General features: G+C 42.7%; 1 protein-coding gene across 12 annotated transcripts in view; it reads right to left on the bottom strand.

Moving 5' to 3' along the window:
• LINGO2 (leucine rich repeat and Ig domain containing 2) overlaps nt 1-27,572 on the bottom strand; it is a 937,252-nt gene that overhangs the window by 363,755 nt on the left and 545,925 nt on the right. For 8 of the 12 annotated variants that reach the window (XM_053298208.1, XM_053298207.1, XM_053298206.1 and 5 more), the window contains one exon: nt 27,231-27,305. The exons of 1 other annotated variant lie outside the window; for it this stretch is intronic. The gene's annotated coding sequence lies outside the window, so the exon portion shown is untranslated. Of the gene's footprint in view, nt 1-15,536; nt 15,673-24,274; nt 24,372-24,501; nt 24,617-25,578; nt 25,689-27,230; nt 27,306-27,572 lie in introns of those variants that run through there. 3 more of the 12 variants (XR_008316637.1, XR_008316636.1, XR_008316639.1) reach the window with 2 other exon arrangements.

The raw sequence follows: 27,572 nt of genomic DNA on the forward strand, positions 1-27,572 counted from the left end.
ATAATCGACCCAAGGCGTACTCCATGACCCCATTTAATTCCAGACAATATAAGGGATTATTTACTGTTATTGTCTGCCATATCAAGGCACATAATGTTTCTTTATGACTTCAGATTCATAACATTCACACATTATGTTCAATACATGTATGATCTGTACACAGATCTGCATGCATATGCAGTTTTTCAGGCATTATGTTCAACACCTCTGCAGTGGCGCACTTCCTATCAGTACCCTGCATTTGTATAGGCATATGTGCAGGTTTCTGTACTGGCATAAAACATGATGTCCGAAGAGAGCTCTTATGATGCACTTAGGAATTACTCCTTGGATCCTTGGTTCTACAGTGCCTTGGAATGCAGGCTAATGAAACCTTTGAAACTCCACTGATTTCTTTGGCTCCGGCCTCCCAACAGCTCCCATCAAAGGAAGCAGGAAGAAGCTGCTGGGAGGCTGCTTGATAGCTCTAGCTAGAGTTCCTTACCTGTGCTTCACATCTATTCATGCCTGACTTGATTAGGCCTTGACTTGTCCTGCCTCTGTATGAATCCTGCCCAGTGTTGGACTGTTCTCTGACACTTTGCCTTTCACTTTCTTCTTACATCTTGACTTGCCCTCTGACACACAGGTCACAGTTCCCATTTGTATACATAATGGTCTGGTGCTGAGGCTCAATCTATGTTCACATCTTCTGTTCCTTTACTCTGTCATGATAAATATCAGATTTCACAGTATTACCATGATAATTACTCAGTTCTCACTTTTTTACTCCTTGAGCTTTCCTGCTATCTTTGTCTACAACCTCCCAGAAGCCCCTGTGAGAGGAAGCTGAACGACACTGCTAGGAAACTGGTCAAGAGGCATATCTGTTTAGAGTTTCTTGTCTGTGGCACATCTTGAATACACCTGGTTCCTGTTCCCAGCTCTGACCTGACTCTCCCTGAATTTTTATATGGTATGAATCCCACCCAGCCTCTTTGTTCATGTGTCTTATCCAGCTATACTACCCTGATATAAGTAGATTTCACTACATTCACTGAAGCAACATATTCAATATGATGAATGTTGACTATGCCACAAAACAACTTGAGGACATAGCCTCTGAGTTATCACTGCCTCCTTGCCAATCAAGCTCTGCAAGGGGCAGGTAATAGCATCACATCTGAGATGTGATTGAATCATTTCATCACGCCTGATGCAAAGATGCTGCATGCCTGATGCAAAGATTGCCCACCCTGGTAAGAGACTGCCCCTCATGTCTCAGAATGAATCATTGTTCTAGATGTCTTACAGAGCAATTCTTTAAGAGGCAAGCCCGGCGGCCTCAGTAATAGAAGACCAAGTGAAAGAACTGGGGAACACTTTCAATTTTTTAAATAAGCCGTGACAGTGATTGGGCCTCTGTGATCTTCTCAGGGACCTGAACAGTCTTACCCCCAAATGGACTAGTTACATAGGAAGCTACCTAATACTGAGTCAGACCATTTGTCCATCTAGCTCAGTATCATCTACACCAGGGATTCTCAGTGTTGGGTCCCAGTATGTTATTGAGCTTCAACTCTCATAATCCCCAACCAAAGGCCACTGTAACTGGGGATTATGGGAGTTGAAGTCCAATAACATTTGGGTACCCAACGTTGAGAATCTCTGATCTACACTGACTGGCAGCAGCCTTCCAGGGCTTCAGACACCTAGTTCCCAGAAGAGATGCCAGGAACTGAACCTGGGACCTTCTGCATACAAAGCAGAAGTTCTACCGCAGTAGAGTCCTCCGCCCACTAGCAACTAGAGGCAGTCTACAGATAAGTTACATTTCTTGGGTTTTTCACTTACCTAATATTAGGCATTGTGTGCTTTGAGTGAGTTGTTAGCAATAAATACTTATTTATGAGAAGGCATCTGCTGTGCACTGCTGTTCCTATACATCCAATAAAACGTGTCCCCATCCAACCAGGAGACATGTACAAATCTGTGACTCATGCTGAAATACAAGGGGTGAAGCTCTTCTGAATGTGGATAGTTCTTATTGCCTCGAATTTTTATTCAGGAAAGAAAGGATGCCTTAGTTATCAAAAGTTTAGGGAACACTGATGTAATGTTTCAGTCTGATTAACTCAAGGAGCAAATATGTAATTCCGTGAAATCACATATAATAACACCAGGGCCAACTCATAAAGCAGTGACCAGTAGGGTCAGTTTAATCGATGGCAAGGTCTTATATACTTGACAATGAATCTTCCCTACTGGCTAATTAACCCTGTTAAATTATATACTGCAAGTTTAAATCTCTGGAATTGACAGCAACTGCTTTCAATATTGTCTTTTTGCCGCTGGGAAACAGCTAATTTATGCTTCAGGTTTTGGAATAAAATGTTCAGGTTTTGTCATACAGAATGCAAAGGATAAGTACCGTGTACAGACTTCACATTGAATTATTTCTTTTCTTTTAATAAAAAAATTATCTTGCACCAATTCTAATATTTTTCCCCTTCTTGGCAGGAATGGGTTGCTAGAGGCATAAATTTTGATTATAACATCACAGCTAAGTTTTCCTTTTGAAAAGAATTAGCAAAGTGCATTTCAATGAGAATACTTTATAAAGGAAATTACAAAGGAGCCTATAATTACCAAATTTGTCTTTTTGTGTTCTCCTGTAGGTAGGAGAGTTCTATAAGGAACAGGGAAAATTTATGAGCAGACAAGTGAACACAGTACTGTGAACAGCTTCAGTCATGGTTCATGATGCACTCAAACCATATCTGCCAAAGACTTCTGGAGAGTAAAAATACAGGCCATTCAACTCCACATGCCAGTTCAGTGGGAGTGCTGGTTTCTGAGCTGATTTATATCCTGAGCCTAAACTCTGAAATCTGTGGGATTTATAGCCAATTAATCATTGTGATGTAGCACTTCTGAAGAATGGGGAGAAACTTTCTGAGGAATTCCTCCAAAATTTCTCCCTCAAAGGAACCATGAAATTTATGAATAAATTCAGTTTCGCCTTTGGGAAACCCTAAAAATACTGGAATTGAAAAGAATTTCCGCTTTGGGGAAACATATTGAGCCCCATATACACAAGGTCCTCTTCTTAGGGATGTGCAATTTGATTCAACCTCAAATCAATTCGGGTAAAATTGGGGGCAATTGGAACTCAAATCGAATTGCCCTAAAAATAGAGGGCCTGATTTTGGGTCAAAGAAAATCACCCCCAATTGGACCCAAATCAATTTGGGTAATTAAAGTGCCATTTTGAAGCCCGTTTTCCTGGGAAAACGGGCCTCATAATGGTGGTTTTTTCTGGGGAGATCTGGTTTACCAATTGGGTTTGGCAGAGAGACCAGCCCTCCACTCCGGACTTGGTGTAGCTGCCTGCCTTGGAGGACTGGTCTGCCTGGCCGATTTGAGCTTGAATTGAATCACAGAATCTGATTTATACACACATTTACTACTTTAAAAAGAGAGAGCACATAATAGGAAATAAATGCACATGCCTAGAACATTTCCCTCTCAGTGATGACAACAGAAAGCCTCTCTACACACAGATTCAAGAACATGGTATGCAAGGAAGAATTCACACAATTTATGTCTCTGGTTAGCAGCTAGTTTTGAAGGAAATCCCCTTTGATAAGCAAGTTTAAGAGAGTGCCTTCTTTTTCATCAACCCCACAGCCGGTTAAGGGCAGCTGCCACTGGCTTGGTTGGTGGCGATTTGAAAATGGGCCTTTTCTAGAGTTGCCCTGGGACTCTGGAACACACTTCCTAATGAAATTAGAGTCTCCCCTTCTCTGAATGTTTTTAAGAAGGACCTAAATACACACCTGTTTAGTCAGCCTTTTAGTTTATAGTTTTAAATCTTCGGTTTTAGCGTTTTTATTCTATTTTAAATTGTTTTAATTATGTTAATGTTTTAATTGCTTTTATATTGTAAACTGCCCAGGGACCTTTTTGTATGGGGTAGTATATAAATGTAATAATAATAATAATAATAATAATAATAATAATAATAATAATAATAATTCGATTTCTATACCGCCCTTCCAAAAATGGCTTAGGGCGGTTTACAAAGAGAAATAACAAACAAGATGGAACCCTGTCCCCAAAGGGCTCACAGTCTAAAAAGAAACATAATATAGACACCAGCAACAGTCACTGGAGGTACTGTGCTGGGGGTGGATAGCGCCAGTTACTCTCCCCCTGCTAAATAAAGAGAACCACCACGGTAAAAGGTGCCTCTTTGCCCAGTTAGCAGGGCATTTACTCACTAAATAAATATCTAAATAACTAAATAAAGTGGGCAATTCAGCGGCAAGACCTCATGCCCTCTGCCAGCAAACTGCTGGCAAATCTTTTGCTATAAAATGCTCTCATCTGCATTTCTCTTTTGACTCTGGGATTGGCAACAGAGGTACGCATAGGTAATTTTGGAGCCTGGACTTAAAGACCTTCGGAAGCGCCCTCCACCAAGTTAAGCATCACCCCCTACACACACACACACGTTTTTGTGGCTGCAAACAACTCACATGTAAGACTATAAAACAGGTATATTTATGCAAATATGCAGTAGCAGAAACATTTCAACATACAACTTAACATATCCCCATCCCACATATTTCTTTCCCCACTCCCCCCTCTGTCTCTAAAGCACCTGACACAGGTTGTAATCACACTCAGCCGCCCAGAGCAGTGTGGGCCAGCGGTGACCACACCACCCAGGACAGACTAAAGAGGATTTGGGGGCCCCAGGGGTATGGAGGCCTTGGACTTCAGCCCCAAAGTCCATGGGTAAGAACACCACTGGTTGACACCATTTAGGCAGGCAAATATGGTCCAAGGGCCCACCAGCTGCTGATCACTACTTAGATACTTGTTGCTCTTTATCCTATCTGCAACAATTAGATATCCCCAATATAGGCTGGCTTTCACACAGGCCAGATGTAGATGCCTTCCCTCTGCTGTCCTTGAAGGTCGTTACAGTGGGAGTCCTTATGCGGAGCGTTTATGCCCCTGTGGTTGTGGGGAGGTTGAAACAATCGAACATGTTTTGCTTTCTTTATTTATTTATTTATTTATTTATTTATTTATTTATTTATTTATTTGATTTATATACCGCCCTTCCAAAATGGCTCAGGGCGGTTTACAATTAAAACAAACTTATAAAACAATGAAAAGCTAAAACAAATTAAAACAATAACACAACAACTAACAATTTAAAAACATTTTAAAACAAAAATTAAACATTGTCCCCAGACCCCGGCTCAAGAAGACACGTAGACTTAGTATGGAAGAAAAGGGCCACAACTTTGTTAACTATTACACAAGGCATGGCAGACTGGAAGATTAATCACCCTGGTTTATTGCCCCTTTTATAGGGACTTGCGTCTAGAATTAATATCTCCACTGCTGGCTCGTTTTCCAGGAAATTCACCTAGTTAACAAGTGGCTTTCCTGCTTGAGGACAGTACTCCTGCCATCACTTGAAAAGTGGCGGGCTTTTGTGCAGCAGCTCGAAGATTGCATCAGTTTTTAATTAATAACTCTAGTGCTGCTTTATAACCTTTTAGTTATAATATTGTTGGTGGGTTAGACTGTTGATTTGTTGTTGTTTTTTACTGTTATTTATATTTTAATTGTATCCCCCCCCTTGTTGTGCTGGTCATAGACCGTAATAAACGTTGATTGATTGATACTTAGATAATAAAGATCACATGAGAGATGATAGGCCATGAGAGATGATTTCCTTCCAAGAAAAATAATGCAAATAAAAATATTGAAGAGATGTGCAATTTTTTAGATCGCAAAACGACCTCTTTAGAAGTGTAGGATTTAAACAAGATTGACAGAAAGGTTTTCAACTTGAAAAGAATTTACTGCAACATGAATACCAAAATAAGTTGTCATTGATCTTAAAAGGAAAATGGAACAGGAAGTACAGGTAGAAAAAGGCAGCAAAGAATATAGCATAGTATCAAAACTGTAAATTGGACTAGATAGCTGAGACTACAACACATGCATAACTCCTCTTTCATGAAACCAAGGGGATTTAAAAGTGCTTAACATTGGCTGAATAATGCCCAGGGTGATCTCCCAACTGCTGCTAGGTTTTATGCATCACTACTAGCAATTGAAGCTACTTTACAGAAGGAAACTGAAATTTTCCTTGGTTGGCACCCTCGCTCTGGGCCACCCCAGCAACCCTCAAGTGCAGTTATGGGGTTGCTGAAACCTCCATTATTCCCTATGGAGAAAAACCTTAAAGCCACTTGTGGGGTGCTGGGGTGGCCCAGAGTGAGTGGTGGTCTAGTGCAAAGAGGGTGCCAACCACCCCCATGGGTTGCTAAACCATGGGGTACTGGGTTTTGTTGTTTCTGAAGTGTTCTGAGTGTAGATTCTTTGGTAGCATATTAGATTTTCAATGACAAAATATGAATCCACTCTCATCTGCTAACCTTAAAGACACAAACTTCAAAAATCACTTAAAAATCAGCCCTTTGCCCAATTCCTTTCAAATAATTCTGATAGCTTCCTTGCCCACCCTGGGAACTACCACCCACCACACTCTGCAACCCTTTCCCCCCAATGTGAAGCTATACATTTGCTGCAATCCTAATTATTCCCTATGAGGAATTCAAAAATACTTTAAAAATTCATCAATAATCAGAGGAGTGTCCAATTGCCTTGGCGTTTTGTGGGTGGTAGGCACCCCGGTAGGCATCACCCACCCCACTTTTGTGCCCCTAGGTGCTCCACAATAGGGGATAAGGGCTGGTTTGGGTCCCATTATACTCTATGAGAAAAATAATTGAAAATATTTCATAAGAACATAAGAACAGCCCTGCTGGATCAGGCCCAAGGCCCATCTAGTCCAGCATCCTGTTTCTCACAGTGGCCCACCATTTCAAATAGTCATAAAAAATCGTAGGAGTGTCGGATTGCATTGGGTTTTGGATGGTAGGTAGCCATGGGTGCCAGCTACCACCCCACCCACTTTTGGAGGTCCAAACCAGTTTGAACCGGTTCGAATCAAACCACCCCCTGGTTCAGTTCGAATTCAAACCTCCAGCGCGAACCTGATGGCTGGTTTGGTTCGAATTCGAACCTTCGAACCATCCCTGTTTGAATTTGAACCGGTTCGCACATCCCTAGGTAGTATAGTTTGTACATCTCTAAGATGTAACTGGATTTCAAAATTAGAAGCAACTTTGGAAGTTCTCCTTAGGCTAAATATCTGAAGAATTCTGAAGTAAGACAAAATTGTTTATAATATATGAAATTTCTTGAGGGCTGGGGTTGCATAATCTAAAGTGCAAAACAAATATTTTGGGAATATTTTAGGAAAAGGTTGAGACAGGACTATGCAACACTCTTTCCTATGCCATTGTTTAGAACAAGAAACACCACATCTCTTATTGTTTTTTCTTTCTGTTATCTTCTTTTGCCTTGGCTCTTCTCGACTCCTTCCGTCCCCTGCTTATATTGTCTTTTTATCTTGTTTCATGTCCTCAGCAAGTCTCACCTGCTTTGTTCCACCCCAAATCTTTTGTATCCCCTGCACTCCTCACATGTACCGTCCACCCTCATTCAAAAAATGACACTCTTGTCACTGCTGAACTGCTTCTTTTATTAAGGAACTCAAGTGACAGATCAGAGACCAGCCTGCTGCTCAGCTCAGCACTGCTGATTTCAACCACTTCCTCTTCTGACAGGATGATTCATCAAAGTGCGCAGGAAACAACTCAGGCCCAAGTCAGTGTTAGTGAAGGCATACTGAAACTGACATGGGAGGCAGAAACACAGGATTAGAGTGAATACAGAGATTACTGCATGTAAAAGCGAGGGGTGAGCACGAAACATTTCATACACATCTAGGGCAGCAGAGAGTGGGCACTTAAAAAGGAGGAAAGTAAGTCTTACTTGCCCTTCCGTTGCAGCTCCACTGCCCCCACCGCTCCAGAGTGGCACTGTTTGTATGAAGCAGTCGGGTTCTCTGTTTGCCAGTTTCATTTGCTTAGGAACAGGAAGTTCCCTATTGACAGCAGGAAATGTTGTCTGAGCATGTGCAGATGCCATCTTGCATCATCAGCAACACCGAGCAGTCAAGATGGCATCCGCACATGTTTAGATGCCATTTCATGCTGGCAACAGGGAAATTCCTGTTCCTAAGCATTTGTAGCTGGCAAACAGAGAGCCCGGCTGCATACAAACAGCTCCGCTCTGGGGCAGCGGGGGGCAGCAGAGCTGCAATGGAGGGGCAGGTAAAACCTGCCTCCCTCCTTTTAAGACGCCTGCTCGTGCTTGGCGTGGCCGAAATTATTTGGCTGGGGCAGCTGGAAGCATTTCGGCACCTGGAAACAGAGGTGCCAAAACATTTTAAGCACATCCCTAGTAAAAGCTGATCCAATGACTGATTTCACCAGTTTCAGAAGTGAACAACAACAGGTCAACAAGAGGTGGGTCAAATGGTCAATAGGTGGCCTTTCGGTCTAACAGGTGCAGCTTGTGCCTTGCCCAGAGATGTCAACCCATTCTCCCTCCACTCCACATTTCCTGGTGGTTCAGAGGAAGCCCCATCACCTGCACACTGCCTAAAAGAAGAGATGGAAGGAAAGGAAAGAGATGAAAGCAAGAGTGCCTGAGCAAGAGAGAAGCTTTTGAATTCCCTCACATGTTTATTTGTTCTCTGTTCCAGACAGATGGGAAGGAAAGATACAAAGGAGGGTATGGTGGAAAATGGGGGCTTTATTTGCAAGTGTGTAACTTTTGTTCAAGTGTGGGTCCTTCCATGACCACTTAAGTTTGCACAAAACCCACCTGAAAACTGTCTCTTCTCTTACTAAAACCTCTTTTGGTTTCCTTTGAAATTCCTCAAAAGTAGATGGAGTGCATTTGCTCAGACCTCCAGAGGAACCTTCAAAGCCAATAGTAATTTCCCTGAGGAAGAATCTAGGAATGTACTGAATCCCCCAAAGGATTTTGTTAGGCCTACTACAATTCCTCAAATGTTTCATGTAAGATCCACCATATTTGCTTCAAATGATACTTTAGGTTAAATTTGTAACACCTACATCTCCACTTTAAGTAATCCTTAGAATTTCAGAGAATGGCCACCATGTTGATATGATGTCACAATTTCTTGTAGTGCAAAGGTAATATGAGGTGAATAAAAACATCAAAGGGGTAGAGCATTCAACAAATTAGGCCAATTCATACTTTGCTGGATTGGTATGGGAGTTGTTTCCCTGGGGATAGACTGTAAATAGCTTTGATAATATCTGTAAAAAGGAACCACATCAGCTGAGTAAATTATATGTTTAATACTAAAAGCCACAATTTGAGTAATACATTTATTAGCACCAACCAAAATGACACAAAATGTTAAGCAAACTTTCAGACTTGCTTAAGGTTTTGTATCATTTTGGTTAGTCCTAATAACAATACTACTGCAATTGTTGCTTTGAGATTCTTTTTAATGGATCAACATGGCTATCTACAACTTTTAGGCATTAAAATCCCAAAGTGGTTTACATTAGCAAAAAGAGGAGTGAACTATCTTAAACACACACACACACACACACACACACACACACACACACACACACAGGAGACACCAGCAAAGGCAATGATCCAGTTTGGAAGATACTTCATCTGCTTTGCTCACCACATACTGTGGTACCCAGTCCTCAGGAATATGTTAACATGTTCTTGGAAATGAAAAGAGCTTTTGTGAGGAGTGGAGAGAAGTAAACATCACATCTCTATCTCTTCTACTGTGCACTTGATGACAAGCCTTTAGCACAGCTTGTTTATCAGTGCCTTGAGAGGATGGAGCTCTCGCTTCAACCTCCTATTATTGTGTAACATGCCAGCCAATGTTCCTTAATGGCTAGTTGATATGCCTTAACTGGAGTTAATGGTTGGGTCATACAGTGTATGGAAATGGCTGGAATATGGTAAGTTACCAGAGCTTGAAAGGGATGGACCTTCCATACAAACTATGGGGAGAGGCTAAAGTACGGTGTGTGTGAAGAAACTGCAGTTTTGCCAGAGAGAGTGACTCAGTGTACAGTGCAGAGAGATTGAGTGCTTATGGTTGGAAAGCACTAGGATTGTACACCATATCGGTCTGATAATTGGAACCAGTGTGATTCAGACTCTATTGGACAATTTTTTATTGGATACAATCTGATGAAAATTTTTTCCTGACAAATGGATACAATTTGATCCAATAGCGTACAAGGGCGCTATATATAACTTTGTATTATATTGTACTATAGCAGTGGTTTTTCAAAAATGGATATTTCTTCCTACTAACCAGCCCACAATGCCCTGGGCAGGAATCAACATCTCAACATTGCATTCTTGCCCTGTAAAATACATTTGGTGCAGGGGCAGAGCTGTAATTTGGAAGTCATTTTGGAAGGGTGGTATATAAATCGAATAAATAAATAAAATACAGTAATTGTGTGCACAGGTTCCAAGAACCCATGTGCAGCTGCTGACGGGGCTGCTATGCAGCGCCCCTTCTCCCCTGCCACCACAGGCATCTGGTGGTACCCCCTGCCCATGCAGTGGCAGCCTCCATAACAGAGCAGCCCAGGGCAGGCTGCCCTTCCCCCACTGCTCAGTGGGCTGCCGCACATGCACAATGGCCAGCTGAGTGGTCGGCACAGCACTTGGCTGTCTTGCCTACCACTCAAATGGCCTCTGCATATGCACAGTGGCCAGCTGAGTGGTGGGTGTAGGCAGCCTACCAGAGGCTGCTCCGTCAGGGAGGGCGTCACATGTGGCGGAGATAGACGGGGTGCCCCACAGGGTGTGTGTGGCCCAAACATAGGCAGACTGTGCTCTCCCCCAGCTTTCCCATTCTCTCTGTAAACTCCAAATTGCCCCAAATCACAGACTATGCCCTCCCTATACCACTGAGTAATACACTTGGGAAAGGTCACAACATAATGATATTACTTCCTTCTCTGGGGCACTGAGTGTCCTTCTCTGGGGCACTGAGGGACAGTTGATAGAAAGAAGACCAGCATTTTGAAACGCAGGCACCGTGGCCGCTGCTGCCAGCAGCAAGACTGAAGTTTTCATGTAAAAAGGAGGAAAGGGAGTATTCTACTCATTTATCAAGTAAGATCTTACCCCCTACCGATGCATCAAGGCAATCTGATGTGTTGGGTCCTTTCATGCATCCAGCTCCCAAAGGGGAGTTATTCCAAAGGATCAATGCAATGCATATAATTAGTATCTGATCTGATCCTGATTATTTTGTGATGCACACCCCTAGAAAGCACCTTGGAATGGAGATCATCTCTCTGGGGATCTGTTTAAGGTGCTGGATCTGTTACCTTTTGAAGGCACACAAGCTGTTCACCACCACATGATGTTCTATTTGTAAAGAAACAAAATATTACAAAATCATCATCAATGGCCAATGCTGGTTCATCGAAAGGAAGTCAAAACCCAGGCAGTCTGCCTCCGGAACCTTTCACTGATTGGGCAAATGGAGAGCACCTGACAATACCATTATGTTGAATTATCTTTTTGCGCTAAAAGCACTTGTCATGGATTGGGGGAGACAACTGAAAACATGAAGAGGTAAGTTCACATTTTACTTTAAAATGTAATTCTAGGTAGATACTGAAATATTGGCTTCCATTCATTTATGTTGTAGTTACATTGAAAGCTAAATGAGTGCAATATATATTTAATTACTATATTTGCTGATTACAGATTCCTAGTTCACCCGGTGTCTTTTTATTCAAATTGGTGCTTAAAAACACACTGACAGCAAAAAAGGAAATGGACCATAAATCATTGTTACTGTCTGAAATAAAATTGGTTATTGCATGATGGTTGTTCCATGAATACCAACAGGAGTCCAAGGTTATCATAAAGCATAATTTCTCCATATATATATATATGGAAAGTTGAGAACTTGAAGCTGGAGAGTGTTCTGGAGTAAATAAAAATATTATTTTAAGTGGTCATTTAGAGACATGTTAAATGAACTGCAACCAGTTATAAAGCAGTAGCTTAAGTTAATTTTTGTAGTGTTTGGCCTATTGGTTAAGTAATGTAATGATCCTGTCCATACTTCAAATGATAAAACTATCCAGGAAAATAGCTAGCAATACATTTATCAAAAATAACCCCCCACCAACTCCCACCCAACTCTTAATGTGATAATTTTTATGCGGGAAACAATATATGGGTACACCTTTCTGAGTTTGACTATTCCTTGGTAAATGGAAAACCAAATTTTCATGAGAAACCCCTTCTTTCACTTTTCAAGGAAGATAAGTTCAAAACTGGGACATTTAATTCCTCCAGTTACCTATCTATTTCTTTAATTAATGAATTGTTCTATACTAGCTTAACCCACACAGAGCATCTGCATGCTAGTACTTGATTGCTCCCCTCACCCCCTGCCACAGCCCCCTCACCTCAGATCTCCCCACCCTCACATGAGCTGCACTCCTGCCCCTCCTTCTCCATCTGATTGCTTCCATCCCCCTCATCCCTCTTGGGCACTTTTCCATCCCTTTACTCTATCCCCCTCACCCCTCTTGGTCATGGCTGCAGTGTTGCTGGCACCTATTGGTCAGGCTGTAGCCCCTATCCCCAGAGACCTCCCTACCCTCACCATAGGCCCACTCCTGCTCCTCCCCACAAGAGCAGCAGCAGCAGTTGACTGGGCCCTTCCTTGCTGCTGCCACCGCCATGGCCGCTCGTTTCCCTCAGGCCACTGACAGGCTCTGGCCCATCCCTTGCCTGCCTACCTACCTCCACCAATGTCCTCAGTAGCCCCAAACAGCAGCAGTGGTTGACTGGGCCCTTCCTTGCTGCCAATAGGCGCTGCCATGACCACTCATTCACCTCAGGCCGCTGACAGGTTCGGGCCGGTCCCTCACCCTTCCTTCTTTCTCTCTTTCTCTCTCCTCCACTCGCTCTTCCCCTCTATCTGTCTTTCCCTCCTTTTCCTCTTTCTCTCTTTCTCCCTTCCTGAGTTAACAGATCTTGTTCATCTTGTTTTCTCATCTAATTCACACAACGGCATCCTCCTTCTCCTGAAGGGGCTCTTTCCTCCCTCACAACCCCTCTCTTCACAGACCCCTGCCCACTATCCTTTTAGATTCCTCTCCTCTACAAAACATCTTCCAATCAGTAACAGTTGAATTCCAACTGTCCTTAAGCACCACAGGCTCCTCCTCCCTATCTGCGTATGGAATCCCCATTGCCCAATCTCCATGGTGCTTCTACTCTCAGAATCCTCCTCCCTATCTGTATATGGAATCTGCACTGCCCTATCACCACAATGCTTCTGCTCGTGAAATCTTGCAGCCACACCATGGATTAGAGAAATAAATATAAAGAAAATAGATAGCATCTTAAAGTGAGGTGGGTCTCATGATGCATGAGACCCGCTTTTGTAACAACTGCAGGGAGAGCGGGCTAAGCCCGCTCTCCCCGCTAACGAGCGGGCATCCGGCTGCCCACATGATGGCCGGCTCCGTGATGGAGCCATCAGGAGGTGGGGGGAGCAGGGGCTGTGCGGCCCCCCGCAAGCCCCAGTATGCCCTGCACGAGCGCGCAGGGCATACTGGGGAGACCCTCAGAGCCGGGAGGCGGCTTTTCACCTCCTGGCCGGGGGTCTGCTCATGACTAGGCGCAGCACGAAGGTACGCTGCGGCTACGCACAATCCTAAAAAGCAGGTTTGCTGGAGCACTCACTCCCCAAACCTGTTTTTTAGCAGGGGTTCTCGAGCGGGTTACCCGCTCAAGAACCACCGGGCTCGGCTGCAAGCCTGGTCGTTCTTACGGTCAACAAAAATCGGGCTAGCCTCTGCTAGCCCGATTTTTGTTGATCGTGAGAATCGCCCCAGTATCTTTCAAGTTTCTTTACAATATCTACTAGCCCAGTGCACAACAGAAAATATAGGATCAGATCTGAGACAATCAAATAAGTACTGGAATCAGATTTTGGGACACTTGCAAATATTAGATACAGTAGGGTAATTGGATTTCCAATTGGACATCCAATAACAATTTGGGGGAAATCCTGATAGATGTCTAAAAGAGAAAAAAAATTGGGCAGAGCACTCTAATATTTGGCACACATATCATTCAGGATAACAGGATTCTGTGTATTGAATTTTAAGTAAAGTAGTCCCTCTGTAGATTTTAATTGGTTTTTTGTTTGATTTCGTTTTTTGGTTTGACAAAATGTAGCTTTTGAACAGGAGCATTCTGTTTGATGGTTCTCTACACAAGTTGCTTCATATGATAAATTAAAATTTTATCTAAGACATCTCTTGTTTTCCCCCAAAGCCCTTAGAATTAATTCTTGTAACAGATTCTTCTCTGGAAGGCCACTAAAGATTAAATTTGTCTGTCTTTAAAAGTTATCAGTTCCTTCATTTTGGTCCCAAACTGTTCACACTTACTTCTACTTTTGCCTGCAGATCAGGAACAAGATTTTCTTTGTTCTTCAACTCTTTGATTTAATTTCTCAACTACTTCATTATGACTCTGTAATAATTGCTGTATTACCTCCAGTTCATTTTCACATTGTTCAATGTTTTTGGCTAAATGATCAATTCTCCTTTAAATATTTTGTTCCATTGCTTGCAACATTTCATCTATTTCCCTAATAAGGCCCTAAAATAATCCAGTGATATATATCATCACATCTTCTTTACTTGTCTTCCTAGTATTTCTTGTAGCCATAGTTGGATAATATCATAGAAAACTGTTCCTTTTCACCACATTTCATCAACAAAGAAATATTGATGTTACCTCTGATGTTACACAATAAAATATCAAGACTCTCTCGCCACACACACACACACACACACACACACACACACACACACACACACAATACCTATACAAAGAAAACAAAACCAAAACATGGTATTAAATTACCAACTTCTCTAAACAAGCAGAATTCCTAACCAATAGCTGATGTGCCAGTCAAACGCGCCCACCAAGTGGGCACACCTCTGTAGTGTTTTTGATGGTCCGCACCACTGAACTCAAGCTTGCTGTTAAATAGCTTTCATATCTCAACCCCTTAAAGGGTCCTGCATTGTTACAGCTCATTTTCTCTTCAGTTCCAGAAAGAGAGGGTACTCAAATCCACATGGAGGGTAAGAGGCAAAGGTTCAGGATACACAAAAGAAACTCAGGTAAGAGAAGGAGGGAGTTTTTGGAAGGGTGATATATAAATCAAATAAAACAAACAAATAAATAAATATCTGCCCCTTCCCCAAAATACTGAACACAAGCTTGCAATTAAAATAGCTCTGAAGTCCCATTCTCCTAAAAGGCCCTATGCTGTTACATCTCCTCTTCTCTCCAGTTCAGGTTAGTGAGGGCACTCCAATCCACATAGAGGGTAAGGGGGAAAGGTGCAGGATACACAAAAGAAACTCAGTTAACTGCAACAGCCACACCCAGTATTTGCTCCTTTCTCTTTTTAATAAATATTTGGAATCAAGACATGTATGGATTAATTTAATAATTATTCTGCAACGTATGCAATTTTTTGCATATATTTCCACAATATATATGTCCACAAATATATGTGGTACCACCTTTCCAGGACTTTTCATCAAACTGTAAGTGGAGGATTTCAAGCTTGAATGGTTATGGATCCTCTTGTACAAATACAACCTAAACATACGAAATAATCACAGAAAAGACTTGTTTTACATGTGGGTTTCAAAAACGTTAATAAGGCAGAGTATGCAAATACGAGGTCTCAAGTGTCACAGTCTAAAAAAGGCTGCATCGCAAGATTTCTGCATATGTAAATGTCAATCTTCAGGACTTTGAGTGTTTTAAAGAGGGGACAAGAGAGGAAGCACAAACACACAAGAGCAACAGCCTGATATCAAGAAATAAAAAGAGCAATGTTCACAGGTAGGCTATTTGTGCCTAAGATAGACATAAAATTCCAGTCGTTCTTCAGCTATTATATCAAAAGACAAAAGCTGAGATTCCAGTTCACACATCCTGGTTCTAGACAACCTTATTTTATACAGCTTATTTTGTTTTATAAGTCAGTTAGTTCTCATCTGCAACTGTAACAAAGATCCGAAAGCACATGCAACTGCCACAACCTTACCTTGTTCCCCTTGCCTCTTCCTTGCCCTCCCATACTGTTGTTTCTCCCACAGTTGACATTTTAAAACTGTAAATAGCTTGGGTCAGGAATCTTTTGAATGTGACTCTGTAAAGCACCATGTACTCTGATGACATTGTAGAAAAAATGAGGCTGTTCTCAACACGCAGCCTAGGAAAGCCCAGCCTGGGTTAGGCTGCACGTGAGAAACACTGGGATTGGGCTTGAACTGAGAGGGGCAGCGCTGCCTATCCCAACTTTTTAGCCTGGCTTTTAAGCTTGGGTTAATGGCACCAGCATGCCATTAGCTCAGGTGTATTCTCAGGCTTCCTTCAGCCTGAGGAGACAAAGAAATGGGTGCCTAGAGCACTCATCACCTAGGGGAATAGCCCAATGCACCACACTTGACACTCGGTGCATTGTGGGATACCTGGAGGCCGGGATGTGTCATCCCGGCTTCCGGAGCTCTATACTGCCTGGTGCACCAGCAGATTGACTGGGAGAGTGGTTCATTCTCCCAGCAATGTTGCGTGGATTGTCTCAGCGGGGAGGTAAGCTTTAGGGATGTGCACCGGACCGGTCCGGGGCCATGTCAGTGGCCTCCGAACCAGTCTGGATTTGGGATGGTCCAGCGGGTGTGTGTGTAGCTTTAAGGGGGGTAGCACTTACCCCTCCCACCACTTTCCCCCTCCAGTGCTCAACTTTTAAGCAAAGTTTTTGGGGTGGCAGTGTTCCTCCCTGCCGCCCCTGCCCTCGTTGTTGCCTGGCAAAAGGAGAAGTTTAGTGCACCCATGTGCCCACTGTGGTGTGCGCGTGCCTGTCGCCACCATGCGCATGTGTGCTGTACACGTCACATGTTGCCATGTGACATGTGTGGCGCGCATCTGGTGGCGGCGGCACACGCGCTGCAACAGGCACATGCATGCACTAAACTTCTCCTTTTGCCGGGCAACGACGGGGGCAGGCGTGGCAGGGAAGAACGCTGCCGCAAAAACTTTGCTTAAAAGTTGAGCACCGGAGGGGGAAAACCAGCGGGAGGGGTAAGTACTACCCCCCCGCCCTTAAAGCTACATACCCCCCAGTGCCGGACCGTGCTTCAGTGGTTCCGTGCACATCCCATGAAGTCTTCCCCTTGCCTGGTCACTCCCCTGCCCACCTGGTCAATGTGAATGGCCCCAACAAATTTTAACCCTCACAGTCCTTCAATGCAAATATAGCCCATGGTGTTCAAATCACTAGTTCCATTGTTAATCCTGTTATGATTTGAATTTTTTTAAAAAAGTAAGCAGGAGGAGAAAAAGTACTTTGCACAAGAGATAGTGGAAGTCTTCTCCCAATGAGAGCTGCAGTATATCAAGGGATGTGCTATAGTAAAAAATAAATAAGAAGAAATATGGAAGACTTAGGCTGACACAGATAAACTTTAGTGGGTTAAGAAAAGGGTTGAAAAGAGTTGTGCAAAGTTTGGGACAAGAGCTTCCACATACAGAGGAACTCCTCTGGATTTGGGTGTGTGTGTCACATTTCTCAAATGATTCTTCTGTCTATAAAAATTGCTATTTCTAACTAAGTGGAAGAAACTTTCCATTAGTGGATTGGCATATTTAGATCCAAGCTAAAATGTTGGCTAGGTATGTTGGATACTTCTCATTATTTTGTGCAATTTTTCTTCTTGGCAGTGGCTATGAAGTGCCGCGCCTACCTGCTAAATATCATGGGTGGACAACTAATTGCAATTTGGTAATAGTCAAAAACATCTCCTGTGGTGGAAATGATAGTTTCCACTATGGTTCCTATGTTAGAAAAATAAACATATTGAACGGAAAAAAGTGTCTTGACCTTAAGAGCTGTGCTGTGACTTTTGTTGGGTTGTAATTTGTTGTTTCCCATCCTCCCTGCCAGGCCAATTTGTTAAGGGCACAACCAGGATTTTTGTTGTAAGGGGAGGAAGTCAGCCTTTGGATCAATTAGCCACTCACTATGTCCCCCTCTCAACAGACTGCTCAAGCTGTGTATAATGCTTCCTTCACCAGAAACATCAATAGGATCACAGACAACAGATATTTCAGTTGCTTACTTGGTATGAGTATGTGTCAAATAAAATTTATCATAGTTTATCATCAACACCATCTGTGGCGTACTATTTACTATAATTGAAGCATATGATGACACAAAAGATCTAAATTATATTACGCAAAGTCTAATCCCCCCCCTCCCCAATTAACACATGGTCTTGGATTGTGCCATAAGTTGCAGCTGTAAGCAATGCAGGGGTGATTAAGAGTACGTGTCTTGGAATCAGAGTTCCTCATCTGCTTTCTACTTGGTGTGCTGTGGTTGTATTGGCATCAAATTGCAAGATCCCTGGGGTTGATTCAGCTCTGCTGAAAAAGCACAGAGTCATATCAGGTCCAGTCTAATACTGAGTAATTCAGAGGTTGAAGACTAGGAAGCAGGAATAGGCTGGCCATAAACAACGCCACCATTCAGAGCCTGGTATGGAGAATAATGCAGTATTCATTAAGAATTTCCAATGCTCTGTGAGCTATTTACCAAATGGCTTAGAGACAATGCTAGATTTGCCACTAAGAGTACACTCAGTAGCAGCTGCAACCAATCCTGGAAGTCCGGTGAATTTACATGCATGGCACATCCATTTGTAACATCCACACTTCACATGTTCAGTTGTACACTTAAACAACACAAGTGTGCACCTAAAATTCTTATGTGTGAAGTGGCCTTGTTCTTACTTACAGGTCTAGGCAAAGTGAGTACAGGAAGTGTTGGTGATTGGCATACACCTTGGAGTAGCCTGAAGTGAGGCTGTCTCTGTCTCAGGTGTGGGTGCGTGCATGCACATGTTGTGAAGGTGGGGAGGGTTGGATGAGGACACTGGCAGATAATAGTATTTATCTCAAGAACTGAGCACAGTGAAGAACTGGTGAAAAATCAGACATTTACAAAAGCCCGAGACACTGTCCCCATTCCTTTAAGCACCTTAAATATGCAGTTACCCTGCTTTTATCTCTTCCTCTCCTGTCTGTAAAAAAGGAGTATATTGTGCAAAGTAAGAATTCAAATGCATTCACTCAGTTTGCACAATATTTTAGCAGAAGTAACTGTAGATTATCTAGTGACAGAAATGCTTAGCATAGACTTCTAGACATAAGGCACAGGTTTCTATGCAAAAGTGAATCACAGCCACTTACTTCTATTAAATTTGTGCTGTTCTAACAATCTGCCTGTGATACTGTTAATAAGATACACCCCATATGCCACATATAGTATAACATGCATAGTGTGATCAATCACATAAAAAGTTCATTCCCTTGTATTCCATATTAATCAATCAAACCAAACCACCATTTTTTGCATTTTCATTTTTCTGACAGAATCATGACAATGCTACATACAAAGAAATTATCTAGACATGCAAAATTGAATACAATAATAGTACTCCAAATACATAGCCAACTCCTCCAAACAGTTGCCTAGTGGTTGACATCCTGACTAAGGAAGCATGTGTGTTTCAAGGAACTAGGATGCACGACAGGAGACCTCACACAACTCCTCTTTTCCCCTGCACACTCGCTGTTGAGCAAGAGCCTTAGACTTCCAAGTGCCGCTCATGCTCTGGTAGAGCTCTGGAAGATCAAAAACATGTCGCTGACCCTGAAAGTAGTGCTGACAACTCCTTGCCTTTTGCTGTAGCAGCAGAAGGCAACAAGCCGGCCCTGAGAGGCATGTCAGTTCCTGAGGCATGAGAATTCAGATAGATGTCAGTATGCCTTAGACACCCCAATGTGGAACAACTTGGAAGTACGGCTCTGAATTAAGACTAAAGCTCTTAGAATTACTTTTCACATCAAGCGTTTTGTAATCAATTCCATGTGGATGCTTTATGCTTTTTCTGTGGTGTGCTTTATTACAAATGATATATGAATATGTCGTATATTCATATACTGCTTTTCAACAAAAGTTCCCATAGTGGATTACATAGTTATAAACAGATAAATAAAATGGCTCCCTGTCCCCAAAGGGCTCACAGTCTTAAAAAGAAACATAAGATAGTCACCAGCAACAGCCACTGGAGGGATGCAGTGCTGGGGATGGATAGGGCCAGTTGCTCCCCCCCCCCACTAAATAAAGAGGATTACCACTTTTAAAAGGTGCCTCTTTGCTCAGTTAGCAGGGGACAATACAAATACAGAACAAGAACCTTTAACAGAAGCTTTGTCTCCCCAGGGTTGTTGTTTTTTTAATTGTCAATACAATACCCTGTATGACTTGAGACTGATGTAGAAGTGTATTCTCTGGATGAGGGAATTCCATATTCCTTGGTTAACTGAATAGCTTAAGGATGATTTAAATGCCAACAGTGTGAAAAGCCCCTATTAGAGGCAATCCACAATACTCAGACCATGCCCTAGGATCTACTCCTCTTGTTTTAATTTTTGTGTGAACTGCCTTGGGATTGTTTTAATGAAAGGCGGGATACAATACAAAATTAACAATAAAATAAATAAATAAATAAGATACTATCAGAAGAACCCACATAACGTCCCCCCATGAAACCTCCCTTTGGATCTCTCTAATGTTATTCATTAAATGATCTGGTCACGTTACTGACTTACGGACTCCTAAAGAGATACATACTAGAAGGAGGAAAGGCCAAAGGAGTGGATCTCACAGAGTGGCAGCGGGAAGCCTCCTCTGTGTATGGTTCCTTTCAGCTCATAGGAGTCTTTCATTATTTAAGATATTTCTTATTCATCGCACAATGTTTCTGTGAGCTCCCCTGCACATATTTTGGAAGTTACAGAGCTAGAGGAGTGCAAATATCAGGGAAAGACACAACAAAATAAGGAGAAAGCAGAAATGATGTTGTTTGCAAGTCCCAATGCACAGGATGGGATCCGGGTGCAGAAATCAACAGAAAGCAATTAAATGATATTTCTGACCTATTTTCTGAAGACTGCACTCATTTAGGAGAAAGACTGATAAAAACAACAGGAGTGGATGAAACTGCAGGTGACTGGTATACCTCAAGTCGGTTGCTCGCATCTAGCAATATGAAATCAGTTTTAAAAATTCTTGAAATAGAATTTGCAGAAATTCAGGTCATCAGCTTCATAACCTGTACAAATCATGCCGACATCATTATAATAAGCACCATGGTTTGCAGAAAAATGTCTTCTAATTTGAAATTTCTCAAAAACCTTGACCCTCTGAAAAGATTACATATCTTGTTTTCCTGCCTCACTAAAGCAGCTTACTTTGGATATGTTCACACAATTGCATTCCAGTCCTTGGAGCACATAGGAGGAGAGAGTTAACATGTGGAAAGTATTCAAGATACCGGGCCTGTGAGAATGGGATGCCAATGAGGAATTCCATGGTTCAAATTTCACTTCATAAACAAGGAGAGCCAGCTCCAGGTCTGAGGGGTCTCTTGACAAAGATCTCTTTAATGGGCCCCTTCCTCCCTGGTTGGGCCTCCCTGTCCTGCTTTTACCTTTGTGGAGGTGCTATAGGGTACATTGGAATTTTTTCTTTTTTCTTTTGCTTTTGTGGTAACAGGTCAGCAGGTTACTAGGGATGTGCACGGAACCAGCTGGCCCGGTGCGGTTCGAGTCCAGACTGGACTCCAATCTGACTGGTACCCCCTTGAACTTCCCCGGTGCAGTTCGGTCTGAAGGGGCTGTTTCACAAGGTTCCCCCCCCCCTCAGGCCTCTCAGAGGCCAATTGTGCAGGCACGGCGGTGTCCAAAATGGCCACTGTGCTGAGGTTCAAAGCCCTGAATGGTCTGAAAAACCAGCGGAATGGGCCGGAGGCAGTGATAACAGAGGCTGGCGGGGGAGGAGGAACTTCCACAGACCACCCCCCAGCCACCTCAGAGAACTCCCTGAAGGGGGTAAGTCACTGAAAATGTTAAAAAACAAAAAACACCTCGCAAAACGCTGAACAGCCAGGGAGTGTTCAGTCCGTGGTTGGACTGAACGGGGTGGTTCAGTCTGACCCTGGACCGTTGAATCGAACTGGTTCAACTTTGAACCTCTCGAACGTCAAGTCGGTTTGCACAGCCCTACAGGTTAAATGGGATTATGTGGGCGGGGGGACACGCAGACCAGTTAAAATGTTTTTGTCGATTGTCAGACTGCTGCCCCCACTTGCATCACAGGTACACCTTCCACTAATGTCATGGGATAGGGACCCACCCAGCTGGCTGGGCCCAAAACTCTGGGGGACTTCACGGCAGGCATCAGTGGTGCCCTTCTCGACCTCTTGGACCATGACAGCAGCATGAGGGTGCTGCATGCTGATGCCAAATCACCAAGTCATTACGTCTTATCTTCATTCTCCCACATCTGCAATACGAGGATAACAAGATTACCACAGTATCCTTATAAGGATCCATGAGACAATGTATGCCAAGTAGGGCCCACAAAGAGACCCCTTAGCTGAAGATGTTGTTATCTGCAAAACAGTGCACACTGAACCATTCTATCTCTATCAGTGCCACTAACCTCTCCAGGTTAATTCTCCTGCTGTTGCTGGGACTCAGATTCACACACACACACATACACCCCTACCTACCCCTGTTAGGTACTTTATTTTGGTGGGAGACCTGGAAGAGTTCCAGTACCTATTTGTGCCTGCCTTTCCCTCTCTTTCTCTCCTCCCACATCCGCAACCTGCCCCAGAACCCATATTTATAGATTTGTGTCTGTGAAGAGATTCTTAGGCACAAGCAGTAAAGCCAGCTAAACAACTGTACATGGGTGTATAATAATCCTCATGACTCACTTGCTAGCTAGCCAAAGCACAACTCTGTGAGGAAGGGATGGAGGGAGGGAGAGAGAATACACACCCTCAGCTATAATGGTGAAAATAAGGGGTGGAAGAATAACTATTGAACTATAGAGGTAAACAAGTATACCCACTGAATCACTAAACTAAGGGGAAAGGAAGGGTAGGGAAACAAGTGTGGAATGGATAATGCCCAAGGAACTGGGAGGTTAATATGAGATCTGCTACTTGACACCAAAAACACTGTCAGTCACTTCAGAGGATATTGTCTGATAGGCTCGCTCCCAAGCAATTAGAGATGTGGACAGGCCATGAGCGTGCCTGTTCTGCCTCCCTCCTGGTGTGCCACTGCCTAATCATGTGGTGGAGGTTGGTTCATCCCTCCACACATAATTAAATACTAGCTTCGAGTAGAATGTAAAGGAACTGAAAGGGTTGAGATGAGATCCCTGCTCCATACACAACTAGGCAATGGCATCTGCACATTCATGGTGTGCTCACATCCCTAACTATGTGGAAGCAGGTCTGATGGGACAATCTAATGCAAACCAACCCAAACGAGGATTGAGAATGCTTTAAATCCAAAGACCCAGAACCATCATGTTACATAGGCAGCTCCCTTTTATATTCTTTCTAGTTCTACACGTTGCTGTGATTGGAGGATTTAAAGCCCCATCAGAATGTTGAAGACTTGGTTGTAGACATTACTGAATATCTCTTTGAGTTAAAGATTGAGCAGTTCACAGTCTGTCGATTTCCCTGTTCTCTCCCACCACCCTCCACTGCTAGTAACCTTCTTCTGACCTCTTCTTTCTGCTGGAGTGAGGAATGAAAATGAAGTAGAAATGAAATTAAAATTAATAATTAATGTGGAACTTATTTATTTCTCTTCCTATTTGTTTCTGTATTAAAAGCAAATGAAACAAATAGATGAAACAAATAAGCCCCATTCCTTTCATTTTTCTATTTTATTTAAAATGAATGCACATCTCTAATATCTGAATATCTACTGTCAATATCTACTGAATATCTGCTGTCAAGTCCAACACAAACAGAATGGCCAGCTGTCCTCAATCCAAAATAATCAGACTATTTATCACGTGACAAGTGCTATCCTTGCCCCATAAGGCTGGAAATCCTCCAACAACTTCTTGTATGCCAGATGCTACTGCAGCTGCACTACCATGGCCTTTTCAATTCCCAGTTGAACTAGTTGGGCATTCTCCAGCATCCCAATGTTGACAGATGTTTGCTTGAGACCAGAACACATTTAGGGCTGACTGCACCTTGTCCCCTTTAAAGGAAGTCTTAATAACATTTATGAACAGAAGTACCACTACCTTGCCTCCTGAACTTGAACTTGTAACCAAAGGGGGTGGGGGGCGGGGAACAGATCAGAGCTGCAGGCGATGCTGCCATTCAAGTACAATTCTGAAACTAGAAAAAATTGTACATTAACTACAGCAGCTATGCTGTGGGTGACCTGATTCAAATGCAGTCCCCAAAAAAGCAAACTGGTCATTTAGACTGGGTACTGAGTTGCTACCAATTTCTGCTCATGAAATACCTGAGAAATGTGATAAGATTCATGAAATTTCTCGGCAAGATGTGCCTAAGTTGCCAGCACATTCTTCACATTCAGTTTCAAGGTGACTTTTCAGGTTTCTGCTTCAGTGAAAAATCTAAGAAATGTTGAGTAAAATAAAACGTTTCAATAAGATTGGTCAAATTTCTGAAGTAGTTCTCACACATTACAAGTTTGGAAGGATCATCTGTCTGACAAGAAAATGTGAAGCCATTCTTCTTTCTTTTGACCACTGAGAGTTTAAAAAAAATTAAGATGGCCCAACCATGTTTGGAAATGATGACATGGGCAAGAGGTCTGCACAAATATTCCTAATTCCATAGATAATGCCACAGGTGATCCTACAGACTTTGCCATGGCGAGTACGGTCTTTACCAGTTACATTTTAAGAAGTGGTATTTCTGAGTTATCTGAATCCCACAGTAACCTTTTAATTCTTTCTTTTTGTTCTCATGTGCATATGGTCAGCAATGGATAGACTTGGAGACCTTGACTCTACAGCAGACGTCTTTGTTCCTTTTATTTTATTCCCACATACATATGATTAGCTATGGATAGACACAGAGACCAGTGTTCCACCTACAATCCAGGTTTGCAGAACACATTACAGCTCAACCTTTTGTACTACCAACACCACCTACACAAGAACCAGATGAAACAGGTTTGATGCAGCCCCAGACACTATACTATATGTCTGTTCAATGACACCTTTGACATTCCTAAGAATCCCTTTCAGCCCAAAAGGAATGCCACCTGAGCCTCTAATATTATTCTGAGGCTCTGACAGCAGCAACTTCATGTCTCCAGGTCATAAAGAAACAGATTCAAATCCATTAAATGCTATAGCCTGTCTTAGCTTTGCCAGTGCACTTCAGGCTCTTTTGGGGAAGGAAGGGGAAAACTTTCCCACAGACTAACTTTCATTTGTTCATGGTAAGCTGGGCCATCACTTGTTGACACATTCTGAAGGAAGTTCAAAAGAGTGGTTCATAAAACAAGTTTGCTATAAGAGGAAATCCTGAATCATGGCTGGGATCCAAAGAAGGAAAATGCACGCACAGGAGCAGTGGTGGAGCAAGGGAAATGGGGGCCTGGGTTCACCGCCATCGCTGGTGGTCACACTGGGCATGCACAGCATGTGTGCCAGTGATTGGCTCCTTGTGTGTCACGTCACATGCAAGGTTGAGGACAGAGCCCCAGAGGGCCTGCATGAGACCTTCAGAACTCTGAGCATGCCTCTTCATGTGTTACATCACACAGGGGGGTGTGGCTAGAGAACCAGAAGGACCATGTGAGCCCTCTGGAGCTCATTCCCAGCCAGTGCTTGCTGGCTGGGTGTATGTTTTGTTCATTTTCTCCTTCGAGAGGAAGAAAACAAACTAAACATACACCCAGCCAGCAAACACCGGCTGAGAATGAGCTCCAGAGGGCTCACACAACCCTTCTGGGGCACTGGCCATGAGTCAGGTGGCTCCCAGGAGCTCGGTGGCCTGGGTTCTTTGAACCTGTCTGACCTATTATAGCTCCGCCCCTGCAAAGGAGAGAACTAAATGCACAGAAGAAGCTTAGAGCTGCTGCTGCAGCAACCCAATACTTTTTACTGTGGAAGAGGCTAGCCACTGTGCAGTTTTGAAAATGCTGGTCTCTTTGGCAGTAGGAATTTACTGCAAAGAATATGCAAGTACCTTCTCAAGACTAGTCTGTATATATATTGCCTTTGTATCCTGCTCATTTTTACAAAAGATCAGTTTGTTTTAAAAACAATTTTAAATTACAGTAAATATCTTCAAATAACATTAACAATATTACCCGAAGGAAAAACCATAAACCAAAACACACACACACACACAAAACTGAAGGAACTGCACCTTAACCTCCAAAAGCTTACCTAAAGAGAAATGTTTTACAGTGCTCTGGTCAGTCAACCCTGAGAATAATTGTTTTCAGCTTGGCCCACTATTAAATTACCTAACTTGCTGCCTTATCAGAACATACTTTGTCGTACTACAAGCAAAACCTGCCCAGATAATCTTAAGGTTCATGCAAGCTGTATTCCTTAAGTCCATATTGTCTTTTATAGGCCATAACAATGCTCCTTGACTAGTACCAAGAATCAAACTAGTAAGTTGTTTCATATGTTGTTTCATATGTTTCTTCTCACATCAGAAGGCAGGCTTTCACATTCTGCAGGAGAGCTTCATGAAGATCTCTGTGGAAAGCTCATGTAGACTATAATTGCTTTTGTTGAGCCATATTCTCCATCCCAAACATGGAACCCGAGACTGCACAATCTGTGTGCACTTTCTTGTGCACATTCTTCTGGGTCTCACTTTACTCCTTAGGTGTGATGATATGAGCACTCCTGAGGTCCGGCACTACACCACACCATGGGTTGGCTATAATCTGGCTTTCATTGCTCTAATTGGCTCTGTTATACGTATGTTAAGTTGTTCATTGTTGCTGTAACTGATTTATACAATTATGGCTGTGTTTTTGTGGGGAAAAGGAAGGAAAGAAGAACTGCATCTTTTTATAGACTTAATCTATCATAAAGTATGGCACAGACACATTTACTGAATAGGATCAGCGATTGATTGGCTGGTTATATAACTTAATGAAATTACAGCATTTTAAAAGCTACTGAAACCTCAAGCAATCACCACCAAATAAAGACAAGGGAATCAACATGAGAAAAGCAGAAAGTTACCTACCAGTTGGAAATGAATCACTCATGCTGCTCAAGTACTTCGTCTGTTTCTCAATTTATGTTCACTTTGGGGCCTCTCCTGGTTAAAATATATATACATATTAGGTTATTAGAGACAATAACGTGGGCAATTGGGTTAGAAATACCTGAGTGCATTACAATGACAGCTCATGTTCTCATTCATGACTTTTAAATATGTAAAGAAAGATACATGGCTGTCTTCAGAAAAGCCTGGAGCTGTTGCCAAACAACCTGGTGTATACATAATTTATCTCTTTAATGTACCTCCCATGTACTATTATATTAAATAATAGAAGAAGCTACAAAATACTCTTAGATATCTAGT

The sequence above is a fragment of the Hemicordylus capensis genome, chromosome 2 (assembly GCF_027244095.1).
Source record: "Hemicordylus capensis ecotype Gifberg chromosome 2, rHemCap1.1.pri, whole genome shotgun sequence".
NCBI lineage: Eukaryota > Metazoa > Chordata > Lepidosauria > Squamata > Cordylidae > Hemicordylus > Hemicordylus capensis.